The sequence below is a fragment of the Leopardus geoffroyi genome, chromosome X (assembly GCF_018350155.1).
Source record: "Leopardus geoffroyi isolate Oge1 chromosome X, O.geoffroyi_Oge1_pat1.0, whole genome shotgun sequence".
Lineage (NCBI taxonomy): Eukaryota > Metazoa > Chordata > Mammalia > Carnivora > Felidae > Leopardus > Leopardus geoffroyi.
The window spans coordinates 92,648,189-92,662,010 of record NC_059343.1 but is presented as its reverse complement, the minus strand read 5'-3'; the positions used below and the strand labels follow the sequence as shown (position 1 = coordinate 92,662,010).

The 13,822-nt window shown below is 41.6% G+C and overlaps 1 protein-coding gene across 1 annotated transcript in view; it reads left to right on the top strand.

Annotated features, from left to right (window-relative positions):
• The window catches only part of TRPC5 (transient receptor potential cation channel subfamily C member 5), a 267,909-nt gene that overhangs the window by 1,592 nt on the left and 252,495 nt on the right, over positions 1-13,822 (top strand). The gene's annotated exons all lie outside the window — the stretch shown is intronic.

Here is a 13,822-nt window from a genome sequence, read left to right as displayed (position 1 = left end):
CCTCCCTCCAAACACATATACTGACTTTATCATCCCCCCCCCCCCAACACACACGGGTACTGAGTTGTATTTGCAAATCCTGGTATTTCTCCATGGTCTCTAAGAATGTGGCTAGGAAAAGGGCTTTTTCCCCACTGCCAACCTGTGTTTCTGTCCATGGTCAGATATGTGCTGATGGCTTAGTGGCTAGCAAGCTTATCACTCCCTCATGAAAAGCCTGAAGCCTAGAGACCAGTGTGGAAGACAGGATCTCTGAACTTTACCCGAGTTTATTATATGAATACGAGAGACACAGACAAATCAATAATGTTCCCTTTAGAGATTGTGCATGTCAGTCCTCACTTCAAACAAGAAATAATTACTACATTGTTATGGCCCCCAGACCTTGTCTATTACCATGTATTTATCTTCATGGCATTTAACAAATATGGCAAGTTTGTATATCAGCATTCATGATTGCCTTTTGTTGGTCTAAGACTTTTTTTTTTTTGTATTTTGGTACAGATGATTTATATCATGTCTCCTTTCCCACAGATTCTTAACGAGCTGACATATAAATGATGTCAAATGGTACCTTTTACTCACACTTTAAAATCTTATTCTAACTCAAAAGGCATGAAAATACATTCACATAGTAGCACATTGGTTTCAGAGCCAATATCTAGCCTGGAATAAAGGAAATCCACAGGGTCAAGAGGAGCTGCTTTTGCTCTGTTCGCAAGGTTGAAGGAAAAACTGAGTGCCACTTGAAATCTATGTTTTGGTCTCTTGGAGATGCTGCTTTCATGGAGTTTTACTATATATATATATATATATATATATATATATATATATATATAAATGCACACGGGGTGTGTGTGTGTGTGTGTGTGTGTGTGTATTTTTTCAAGGACCCGGATCAACCCCATGCAATCGGGCTCTGTGCTGCTGTAGCAAAGAGGGGAATGTTTGAATTTGTGCTTCCAAAGCACCCAGACTCTTCTGTTAAACTTTCTATTTATTACTATATTGCCAGAATACAATGAATTACCTCCTTCCAATTCAGCAAATGAGAAAAACAGATTCTGCATTAAGTGAAACTGTTTACATTGCATTGGGCAATTTATCCTAATGCTCCCTGCCTAGAGCCTAGAGACAGAACAGAATGAGGAGTACTCAAGTAGGATCTGAAAAGGTGCCCATGCTGTTACTTGTTTTAGGCAATCATAAGCAAATATCTTCTTAGATAGGTTAAAATTATACTTCCCCATAAATAGCAAAGACCAGGTTGCAGACAGGTAGGAAAGAACTGGCAGCTTCATACTTGGGGAAGAACTGAAAGTGTCTACAGGGATGCAGCCTAAGGAAGGTACAGGTCTCTGCTCTGGTCTTGGTGATGTGTATATCTGACTGCCACGGTGGGTCCTGATCCACAGTTACTCAAAGGACATGGAGGTGGGTAGTGCAGGGATACAGAACCGATGCAGTCCCTGGCTGTGTTGACACAGGTTCCCTGCCTTTGGTGTATGCTCCAACATAGAAACCTGCACCAAATATCTGCCAACTATAAGAGCAACAGTCCTATGATTCCATGCTTTCTAGAATTAACTACCCGAATGACACGCAGGACCATACGTGCTTAGAGAAGGGTGGGCCAAAAAATTAAAGATACGGTAGGGAAGAAGAGAAGAGGGTTAGGAGAGAACCCAAAGATGTTTTGAAACACATGGAAGGAAAACCATCCAGGTGTTTGCTTTCTTTTGCTCAGCTGAGGATGGAATTAGTCCAGAAAATTGATTCCGATGTGAAGCACGGTAAAATTGCCTATGACTTGCTTTGTAAACACTGAGTGAACAATGATAGAATTCCTTAGAACCAGAGAATTGGGAGCACTGGAGTACATTTTCACTTTTACCATCCCATTTCACCCCTTAGCATATTAAATCCCAATCTACAAGCCGTTCAGGTGCTTAATTATCGAATGGATATTTCAAATGTGTCATGCTATTTCCTTCCAGCCTGCTTCCAAATATTCCAATTTGTTTCTTGCCGTGGCTCCATCACTGAAGGAGAGGGACCAAAACATTTCTGCCTGCTTTATTCCTTCCAAAGATGCTTGTTTTTAGCTAAGTACACTAAGCTGTTCAGAAGCCTCTAATTAGCTGGTGCGGAATGAGAGGGGCAGGAACTTTCTCCCCAAAGCGCCCTGTAGTCTAAACCAGCCCAACCTGATCTGGTCATTTTCCAGGTTTTCAAGGAGGGGTATCACAAAGTTTGCATCCTTCTGGCAGAAATGATGCCTCATTCTAGGGAGAAATTGCAGTCTTCTGTTGTAGATCAGGGCTAAGCTGAGGCTAGCCACTGAATCCAGAGCTTCGTAGCTGAGATTTGTCATTCTTTCCAAAACTCACGGGAGCTTTCCTTCTGTTGATGGCTCTCTCAACTCCTTTGAGCACTGAGACCAACAGACCCATACTGATTGCAAAGAATGAGGCCTGAATGATCTGGCTGTGGTCTCCTAAACAAATGTGTGCAGCGTGCACCACTGAGCGATAGCAGATGATTTCAATAAATAAATAAAAGCTGGTGGGGCCAAGCAAAAAACTCACAGTTCACTGGGTCCGGGGAACTTTGCAAATTCCCAAGGTTTGGTTCGCCATCACTCATTGTGGAGTTACTACTCAAATGCTGGTAGCCAATGCAATTGCCCCAGCTTTTTCAAAAGCCCATAGTGGGAAATGAACAGGGATGGGAGCAGGAGCCAATGCTGTCATTTCACCTATGGAGAAATTGAGGCCCAGAGGGTGATAATGACTTGTCAAAATCACACAGGTGGCTAGCGACAGAGCCCCAACCAGAACCCAAGACTTCCTTCTAGGACTGAATAAATTCCCCAAAGCTCTCCGAAGATCTTTCCAGGAAGTCAAAGAGGAAACTAAAACCAAGTTTACCAAGATCACAACCCTCCACTTTTGTGCCACGATTATGTTTACCATGTTTATTGCCATATCCTTGTGACTTGCCTTCTCACCCACCACGTGCCCCCAAGACACACACATGCACATGCACAGGCACAGACACACACACACACACACACACACACACACACATTCACACACTTCCTGAGAAATTAAAACAAAAGAAGCAGAAAAGACAAGGCAGATGGTTTTTATAGTAGAGTATGAGAAGAAGGAAGGTTTTCGGGGGGGGGGGTAGGGTGTTTTTCCTACCTCCATTCTTTAGCTTTGATACCTGGTTTCAATTAATCCCACCCCAGTTTTTTGCGGTTTTTTTCCCCCACGATCTAAAAAATAGGCCAATGCAAACACGTCTGTTATAATCCAGAAGGATGATATGAAGAACTTCTACACTGTCATGAGACTATCACAAGGTTAGTAAGAAGAGGCTGGGATGGAGCAGGTTAGGGCCTTGCTACTCCAAGTGTGGTCCCCACACCAGTAGCACCACCATCCCCCGGGAGCTATTTTTTTAAATGTTTATTTATTTTTGAGAGGGAGAGACAGACAGAGCACGAGCAGGGGAGGAGCAGAGAGAGAGGGAGACACGGAATCTGAAGCAGGCTTCAGGCTCCGAGCTGTCAGCACAGAGCCCAACACGGGGCTCGAACTCAGGAACTGTGAGATCATGACCTGAGCCCGAAGTCCAACACTTAACTGACTGAACCACCCAGGTGCCCCGGGAGGTATTTATAAGTACAGAATCTTAAACTCTTCCTCGGACCTAATGAATTGGAATCTGATTTTTAAGAAGTTTCCCCAGTAATTTGTTCAAATGTTAAGATTTGAGAGGCACTGGACTAGAGTTTATCCCAAAAAGCATCTGAAAGTCATTGGAAAATAAACCATTATCTACGGGGCACGCAGGGACAATTCAAGTGACTTATCACTTTTTTAAAAAACTCTAAAATATAAACTTTCCCTAGGTCCACTTCTCCCATTATCCAGTGTAAAAGCCTTAAGTGTGGGCAAGAGAGTTGATTTAAGGGGAGTCAGACCATAGGACTGTTCTCCTTACCAGGAGGACTTGGACTTGGGGACTCACACAGACCTGAGTTCAATTCCTGATCCTGCCCACAAATAACTAGCTATGTAAACTCGTACGAGGTACTTTGTCTCCCCACCCCAGATTCCTCATCGGTATAAAGGGATTAATAATAGTACCTGCTGACCCTGAGTTGTTATGGAGATTAAATGAGACACTATGTGACATTGGCATATTTTGAACAATCAATACATGGAAAATATCATTATAATTAATATGACTTGGTCAATAAGTTTAGTTTGCTAGTCAGCTAGTCACTAGATGTGATGTCTTGGGTGCCTAGCCTCTATTCCTAGTTGGCGTGAATCACACTGGGCTTTCCACAGACACCCAAAAGTAAAATAAATTTCAGAACAATGGGAGCCCCCAAACAAATATTATGCAGAAAGAATTAAAGGTTTTCCTGACAAAATCACTCCATAGAATAAGACTGAAGTCAGAAGTAGCCCTATTCTATATGGCATGTCTCAAAATTACGAAGGTAGAAAGTTAGTAGTGAGGCTCTTTCTGCATATTTGCAAACACATGCAGTAGGCAAACACATGCGCACACACACACACACACACACACACACACATCCTTCAGTGAAGCAACTGTGAAAAAATCAAGCCTGAAATAGCATTCCAGGGGCAGAACTAAATATTGCCGGATTTTTTGCCCGATACCAATCTGTAAAATGGGTGAATAGTAACCCTTACTTCACAGGGTAGGTGTCAAATGGTTTGGGTTAAAAAAAAAAAACGATGTAGGGGCGCCTGGGTGGCTCAGTCGGTTGAGCGTCCGACTTCGCCTCAGGTCATGATCTCACGGTCCGTGAGTTCGAGCCCCGCGTGGGGCCCTGTGCTGACAGCTCAGAGCCTAGAGCCTGCTTCTGATTCTGTGTCTCCCTCTCTCTCTGCCCCTCCCCCGCTCATGCTCTGTCTCTCTCCCTCTCAAAAATGAATAAATGTTAAAAAAATTTTTTATTAAATAAACGATGTAGGTCAAGGCATAGCAGAGAAACTCAAAAGAGAAACTTTTTACATCTGAGTCCACCAAAGGAACAAAAATATTATATATAAATCTCCACCTAAGCTGCACTGATTTTTCCCTCAGAAAGTAATGACGTATTATTACATAATACCTTTCCTTATCAACACATCTCACAAAGGTCAGCCCAAGAGCAACAGTTAACACTTAGAAGGTGCTACGTTATGTGGCGAGCATTTTATGTGCAGTATCTCATTGAAACCCACAGGACAACTGCATAAAATAGGTACATTATCATCTTTATTTTATGGACAATACCGAAGCTCAAAGGAAGCAAGTAACTTACTCATTTTAGACATAATGACTTAAGTAAACACTATCCCTATCACTATTTTACAGGTGAGAAGAATGAGAAATGCCCTACCTCCTCCCAGCCCACAATGTTCTCTACCGGCTCCATATTCTCACCTGTAAAATACGATAGATATAGCACCTATGAATTCCAAAAATTCTATACATTTTAATAAATTGCATACATTCCAATAAACCACTAAGCACTTGATTCTCCAGAAACTTAATTCACTGGCATAAACTACCTTTGGGTCCCAGACCTTTGGTGTGTTTGAGACCCACAGCTTCGATTCGAACTGGGGTTGCCCAACATCCATTGATTTTCAAGAGGATCCCATTAGTGCATCATCAATAATCTTATAATAGACAATGTAAATCACTAATTTCTGGGACTTCTATGGTCACCCTAAATTAACAATAGCAATTGCTGTTGATGATTGGACATCTTTGTATAAGTTCTCTATCATGGCCATAACAACCCCAAGTTTAGCAGTTTCAGACAATACAAATATATTATTGTTATAATTCTGCATGTCAGAAATTGGACATGGGGACCACTGGGCTAAAAATCAGCTGTCAGCAGGGCTGCATTTCCTTCTGGAGGCCCTAGGGGAGAATCCATTTTTTTGCTCATTCAGGTTGTTGGTATAATTCACTTCCTTGCGGTTGTAGGAGTGAAGTCCCAATTTCTTTGCTGTTTGTCAGTTGAAGCCCCCCCCCCCCCCACAGTCCTTGATCCACTGCCCAGTTCCTCCATCTTTTCAAAGCCAGTCAGGGCAGGTTGAGTGCCCCTCACACTTTGAATCTCTCCTACCTCTTCTTCCTTTGCATCTCTCTCTGACTATTCCGCCTTCTCCTGCTGCTCTTAAGAGCCCACGTGAGGGCACTGGGCCCACCTGGATAATCCAAGATAGTGTCCCTATTTGAAGGTCATCTAATTATCAACCTTAATTCCATCTGAAAAAAAAATCCCTTTGACCATGTAACCTAACACATTCACAGGTTCTGGGGCTGTGGTGACATATTTAGAGGGCCATTATTCTGTCTACCACAATCTTCTATGTGCTGAGTGCTACAAATATGTTATCTTAAATAATCTTCACTACAGGCTTTATATACCTATGCTCCCATTTAACAGATGAGGAGACAGGATCAGGCATGTTAAGTGGTATGCCTGGTATTGCACACCTAGTAAATGGTGGAGGCAGGTTTGGAACATCCAGTTTCTTCCTACAAATCTTGCATTTCTCCCTTGGCCTACATTGTACTGTCTCCTCATTGTCAGAAAGCTCTTTTGGTTGTCATTTTTGTTTTCCTTGGTATTTTGGTCCGTTAAGCATTCAACTCTTGATCTCTGCTCAGGTCATGAACTCACGGTTCAGGGTTTGAGGCCCGCATTGGGGTGGCTCAGTCAGTTACACTTCCGACTTCAGCTCAGGTCACGATCTGATGGTTCATGGGTTCGAGCCCGCATCGGGCTCTGTGCGGACAGCTCAGAGCCTGGAGCCTGCTTCGGATTCTGTGTCTCCCTCTCTCTCTGCCACTCCTCTGCTCGCGCTCTGTCTCTCTGTCTCTCAAAAATGAATAAACATTAAAAAATGTTTAATGAAAATATATCAAAGGGTATTCAGTGAAAAAGCTTGCTTGCACTGTGTACCATCTACTTGGTTGCCACCCATTCCTTATTTTTTTTTCCCCTCAAGAACTTCTGAATGCAAATGCAAGAAACTATGAATTGATGTTCAGAAAGATCTTTACAGCATCACAAAATCTCTCAAACTACAGCTCAAATCTATCTTGTCTTTTTGCTGCATTCTCACTACAATGCAACTTTGGAAGAACTGACATCTGATTAAGGGAGAGATCTTTGAGCCAATCAGTTATCCGAGCAACTGGTGACTATACCCAGTTTTTAAAATACTGTACAGTCCCCTTGGCCCCATGATGCTCCCCTTAATACTCGGTACATTATATAACCCTAATGCTTCAATAATGTCGTATAGCCCTCACTGGGGAGAAAAACCATAGCAAATTCATGAAAGGTAGCTAGTATTATTCCATGTAGTAATAAAGGGATCGTATGTTCAAATAAATAATCTCAATATCTTATTTATGAATAATCTTTGAAAAAGGGCCACAGCTTTCTATCTAATTCGCAGAAGAATGTGGAACTCTTCCATCCTTGTAAACATCGAAATAGACTACCATATAGTTGGGTAGCATGTTATGCAGCAAAAGGCACAACACACACACACACACACACACACATATGCAAAAATTACAAGTTTAATTTTAAACAAAGAATTGTGTAAAGCTGCTACCAAAACCAGTACACCACAGTTAATTATTTTTGTTATCCCTACTATGGACTTTGGTCTTTAGTTGTGGCTTAAGAACTGTTCCTTGCCAGCTTGTCAATTGCATGCAATGTATACTTCCTTCTAGTAGCACAAAACAGAACATCTTATCATCTCTTTTTGTTTCCATCCTTTAAACCAGTGTTTTTCAAGTGTTGGCAATGATTCATTAATGTACTTTGAAATCAGATTAGCAGTTCACCACAACTGTTTTTAAATTAAATTGATAAAAAGAGAAAAATGTGAATCACGTATAGTAAGAGTGGACATTGTTTAATGACACTTTTGTTCAGTAACGTACGTGTGTGTGTATGTGTGTACATGTGCACAGGTTTGTGTGTATATTGGGTCCAATGTAAAACGTTTTTCTTGTGTGGGTTACTGTCAAAAAGTTTGAAAAATATTACTTTGGATGACTGGAACCACTGAGCAGATGTTATAAACAATCCTTATAAATAAATGAAATCTCTGCCTAAACATAAAACACCATGATCTTCCTGAACTATAAAGGCATTCCATCCTGTCCCTTGCCATTGTGGTCCCTAATCTGTGGCAATGCCCAGAAAGCAGCAAGGATCTAAAACACAAACAAATAAGCTAAACTAAAAAAGATTCAGTAAAAAATGAGAATGCTTTCTCTCTTGGATATAAGAACATCTGGAGATTTATAATATCTGCATTTGGAACTAAGCCTCCCAGTTGTCACTTCCCTTGCCATCTCTTAGATACAGTCACTCGGGGGCCCTGGCCAGTGCTGAACATGGCCTAAAAGTCTGCAGCTTACATAAAATATTTCACCTGAAGATCAACCAGAGGACTTTATGCTATAGGCTGTGCTATCATCTTCACACAGCGGTCATCTCCAGAAACCTTTCCTAGATTAGTACAATTTAGTCTAATGATAACTTGCAAGCAAAGAAGAAAGATTGACGGGAAGGTATGTTTCGGGATAAACAGAGGAAAAAGCTGATGACATGGTTTTCCTAAGATGTTGGTACTGCAGAGAAGAGGATTTTTACATTTTTGTAGGGTAATTATGCTAAGGAATAGAAAATGAGAACACTATTGGTAAAGAAAGAAAGAGGAGAGTGTGAAGGAGTAATTAAACAATCTCCAAGTGGTAACTGAGTCCCTACTGTCAAACATTTGACATATATTCATTACGTGTAGACTAGGTGGAAGGCACTGTGGGGTACGAACATGCACACCCATCCTTTTCCCTCTAGGAACTCACAACAGGGTCAGGAGTGAGTAGATGATAGGAGCAGACATGACATCATGGTATGGCTGAGTAGAACACTGTGGTTTAATCCTTTTGCGGAGGTATATGCTTCCAGGAGACAGAGCTAGAAAGTTAGGTTGTGGTAAGAGTGTGGAGGGCCTGATATGTTGGGCTATGACTACATTTAATTCAGCGAATAAAAGGGAGATAGCAAATGATTTTGAGATGAGAAATGAAATAATGGTAGCAATGTTTGGAGATGATTATTCTGGAAACGGTCTACAGGAACGATTGGTGGAGGAGCAAGAAATAGAAGGCACGGCAGTTAGGAAGCAATTATAGAAATCTAGGGACGAGGAGTAAGTAGCACTGTGGTTAAGTAAGGAAGCTAAGTCCAAACCCATTTTGGTGTGATTCTCACTCTGCCACTCTGAGCCTTAGTTTTCTCATCTATGAAAAGAAGATACTAAGAATACCTACTTCGTAATGCTATGCAGATGAAAATATAAAATATAAATATAAAACACTTAGCCCAGTGCCCAGCCATAGCAAACATTCATTACATGTTAACTGCTAGAGTTGTTATTATGGTTGTTGTTATAATGGACCTGAAAAGGATGGGGTGTAAAAGATACCATAAGGGGACGGTAGATATACTATAGTAAATGACTGTATATGTGTGATGAAAGTAGTCAAAGATGACTGCAAGTTTTATCCAGGTGACAGAAGAGGATGATGCTATAAGGACATGTGAAGGTGGGGTGAGATGGGAAGATGATGAGTTAAGATTTCAATATAGTATTAAGTTTGACGTCAGGCAAGACATCCTCATGAAAACATCCATCAAAAACTTTGAGACGTGGGACTGCAGCTCAAGAGACAGGTTAGGAAATGAAATGAAAATTTGGGAAGTCATAGATATAGGTCTACAAAAATTATCTCTAAAAACGGATTTAAAAATCTCCAAGAGAGACAGTCAAAAGAAGGATAAAAGTGAATAGTTAAAGTAGAACTTTGTGGCCCATGTTTATTGGAGGGAGAGGAGCCAGAGAAAGAGTGATTGAAGGCAAAAGGGGACCTGTGTGAGACACTATGGAGAATTCACAAAAGAGAACATCCTATGCTCTGTGAACCTAAGGTGTTTATAATCCAGTTGAAACAGTATGACTTATAGACTTGTGACAAAAGGTTTTGTAAAGTATGACATATGTAATAGTGAAATTCATTTTAAAAATATAAGCTCTCAATTCCAAAATATACCTTATCTTGTTGATGAGAGAAGTCAAGATGACTTCATGGGTGTTCTAGCTCTTGAGTGATGAATGGCATTTGGAGATATATAGGGGGGTGCCTTTCAGATGAAAGGAATTGTGTGGTCAAAGGTAAGGAGTTAGAAATGGACACATCACGTTTAAAGGAGAGAGAGAAGATCATTCTGGCAGGAATAAAAGGGAGGAGATTAGGAAAGGGGAGAGAGGAAATTTTTCAAATCAATCACATAGCTAATCTCAAATCCCCACTGAGGGGGATTTAAAATGTTCAGTCTCCTCTTGGCTTTAAAGCTGGATGTCTCATGTCACTTTTTTTCTGACATTAAACTAGATTCCCAGCTTTCTTGGTTAAGTGACTGAGTGGACAGTGATGCTGTTAACAAGAATAAGGAAGTATGGAGGAAAATAGCAGGTTAGCATTGGGGGGGGGGGTTGGGAGTGGGAGAGAGATGATGTATTAAGTTTGGAACATGTTGAAGTGAAGGTGCCAGTAGGACATCTAGGTTACAGATGTTAAATAGGCGATTAGATGTATAGGTGTAGGACTCGAAGGAGAAGTCTGAGCTGGAGATATAGATTAGGATGTCTATATCTAATCAATAATAACATGATGATAATGAATATTTTATTAAGCATGTATTATGTTAACAACATGGTTCTGAGAATTTTCCAAATCATAAATCATTTAACCTTCACAACAACCCCATGAGGTCACACAAGTAGTATCTATTAGAGCCAGGATTTAAACCCAGGAAAGTAAACTCAGATGCCCATGCTCTGAGTTATTACATTAACAGCCAGTGTTAGTCATGGAAGTAGGATCAATTACTCTACCAGAGCAAAAAAAAAAAAAAAAAAAAGAAAGAAAGAAAGAAAGAAGGCAACGATTGATCCCGGGAAATACCAACATTTGAAAGGTAGATGGGAGAAAAGAGACTCTCAGAAGAGACTAATGGATTTATAAAGGTAGATGGAAAACTGGAAGTGAGTATTGCCTTCAAAATCATGGGAGGAGAAAAAGTGGGTTGTATCAACAGCATTAAGAGCTAATCCATTGGATTTGATATTCCGACAAGGAACCACAACTTTATTGTCCATAAATAGAGTTTTATTGAAACACAGTCACTCTCATTCATTTATATATTGTCTATAGCTGCTTTCACACCACAAGAACAGAGCTGTGCAGTAGCACCAGGGACCATGTGGGATGCAAAGCCTAAAAGCTTCACTGCCTAGGCCTTTACAGAACAAGTCTGTGGGTAACTGAGTTAAAGTATGGGCTCTTATGTCAGATTACCTCTGTTCAAATCCCAGCTCTATCACTCACTGGACCATGTAACCTTGAATAAGTCATTCAAAAGCTCTAACCACCCTTGTGGGTAAAATGGAGCTTACGATAGTACTTAGGTCAGAGGGTTGTTGTGAGAATCGAAGAAGACTGTTCATATAATGTGCCCAACACAGTGCCTGGTTCATAGTAAGAACTTAATAGATATTAGCTGTTGTTAATGTTCTGATGTGGTAGAAGTGAGTCATGGAGACAGAAGCTCAACCGTGATGGGTAGCAAAAGGAACGGGAGACAAAAACGATACAAATGGAGACTGAATGAGAATTTTTATTATGGGTGGTGACACTTGAACACATTCAAGGGTTGATAAGGGGAGCATTGAGTGAAGAAGATTAAGCATCTGAGAAACAAATGGAGGTAGGAGGTAGAGGATCAAGAGCAGAGGTGCAGAGATCAGTCTTAGAAAGGAATAGAAACACCTCCAAAAGTAAAATGTAATTGGATACAAATATAAGATTTGGCACGGAGTGGAGGAAGTTAACACCTCAAAGACTTTTCTCTGTGAGGTACGGGACAAGCTTTTCTGTTGTGAGGCGGGGCGGGGGGGGGGGGGTGGGAAGGCAACAAGATGGATCCCCATCTATGGGACTTTCGAAAGGAAGACAACCCAAGAAATAAAAAAAAAAAAAAAAACAGAAGCGGGTAGGGGCGCCTGGGTGGCCCAGTCAGTGAAGCATCCAACTCTTGATCTCAGCTCAGGTCATGATCTCACAGTTTGTGAGTTCAAGCCCCACGTCGGGTTCTGCATTCATGGCGTGTGGAGCCTCCTTGGGATTGTGTCTCTCCTTCACTCTGCCCCTCACCCACTTGTGCTCTCTCTCTCCAAATACATAAAGAAACTTTAAAAAAATTAAAAAAAAAAAGAAGCGTGCCTAGAATAGCACCATGGGCTTGGCAGAGCTTAGAAGATGAGAACTTGATGGCACCAACCTGCACAGCCAATGTGACTTTCTCTACAGGCACTCAAAAGCCTGAGAGGAAAAACGTAAATGAAGGGTTGAGGTATTTCAGGACTTGAAAAAGTGTTGAAAGTCTTGGAAAATGCAATGTTAACCCTGGCAACCGCTTGATTCCACACCTGCCTGTCCTCGAAACCACCACCTTATCATCAGACTCTGAAACGTGCTCATCTTTATCCTGTCTGGTGTGGTATCTGGTTTGCGTGATGGCACAGCCTCCCTGACATTTCTGGATACCTTTCCCTGAAATCTCGTCGCAACATGATAACAGACAGACAATACACTGGAAAGGTCTGGAGAGGAACACAAACTCTTTTTTATGGACAGAGAATGACTTTTATGGACAGAGAATGATACTGCTGAAGGATGGGGGCTAGTGCTAGAGATGGACTGAGTGCCTAGCAAAACTCCATGAGCCCAGCAATAAAATCTCTTAATTTGTGAGGTACAGGACACAAGCTTTATGGTGTCCCGGCACAGATCCAAATACAATGCTCTTACAGCTGGTGTGTTAGATTTGGTTCCCTTGAGACTCCAGAGGTAAAGTGACAAGGCTAACAGGTCAACTCCTGTCTGGGCAAACCAAAGGCAGAACAGGGACTGGGGAAAGGGATGTGTCTCCCTAGTTGCTTGAAGAGGCTGGAGACGGAAGAAGTAAATGCTTTGGCTAACAGTCAAGGTGGCAAGGAAGAAATGGAACAACAGGTGCTCCCAAACAGGTGCCCACTGAGCTCGCTGGTCATGTGCAGCTCAGCTCACGCAACAACAGGTTAGAGCTGAGGATGCTGCACACCCCACCTTCCTGCTGGTGAAAGAGGGTCTCCTGTAGGCATTTCCCCATCCTGCCATGACCTTCTGACCTGGGACCCGGACAAGTGTGCATTCCCCTTGGAGGCTACCAGGCTCATCTGGTGAGCCTATTAAAATGATGCAGAGGACTGGTTTGCAATCAGACAGCACTGAGGAAAGCACATCCCAAAGCACTTTCTCATTCAGCATTTTACGCACTGCATTTCTAAACTGAGGATAAGAAGAGTACTGTCCTTATTGATATGTTGTGATGATTAAGTAACACTCCTTAGCACAGAGTCTGGCTTCTGATAAGCACTCATTGGCTTCCATCATTGTCATCATCATTATCTTCACCTAACATATAAAGACGCTGAAGCATGACCTTCCAACACAATTGGGCTTAGATCCTGGCTCTGCCACAGAATCCTCCTGAGCCGGTTTCCTCATCCTAAGTTTAAACCAGACTTTCTGATCAAACAAAGTACTTTGTGTGAAAAAGTACACAGTGCAA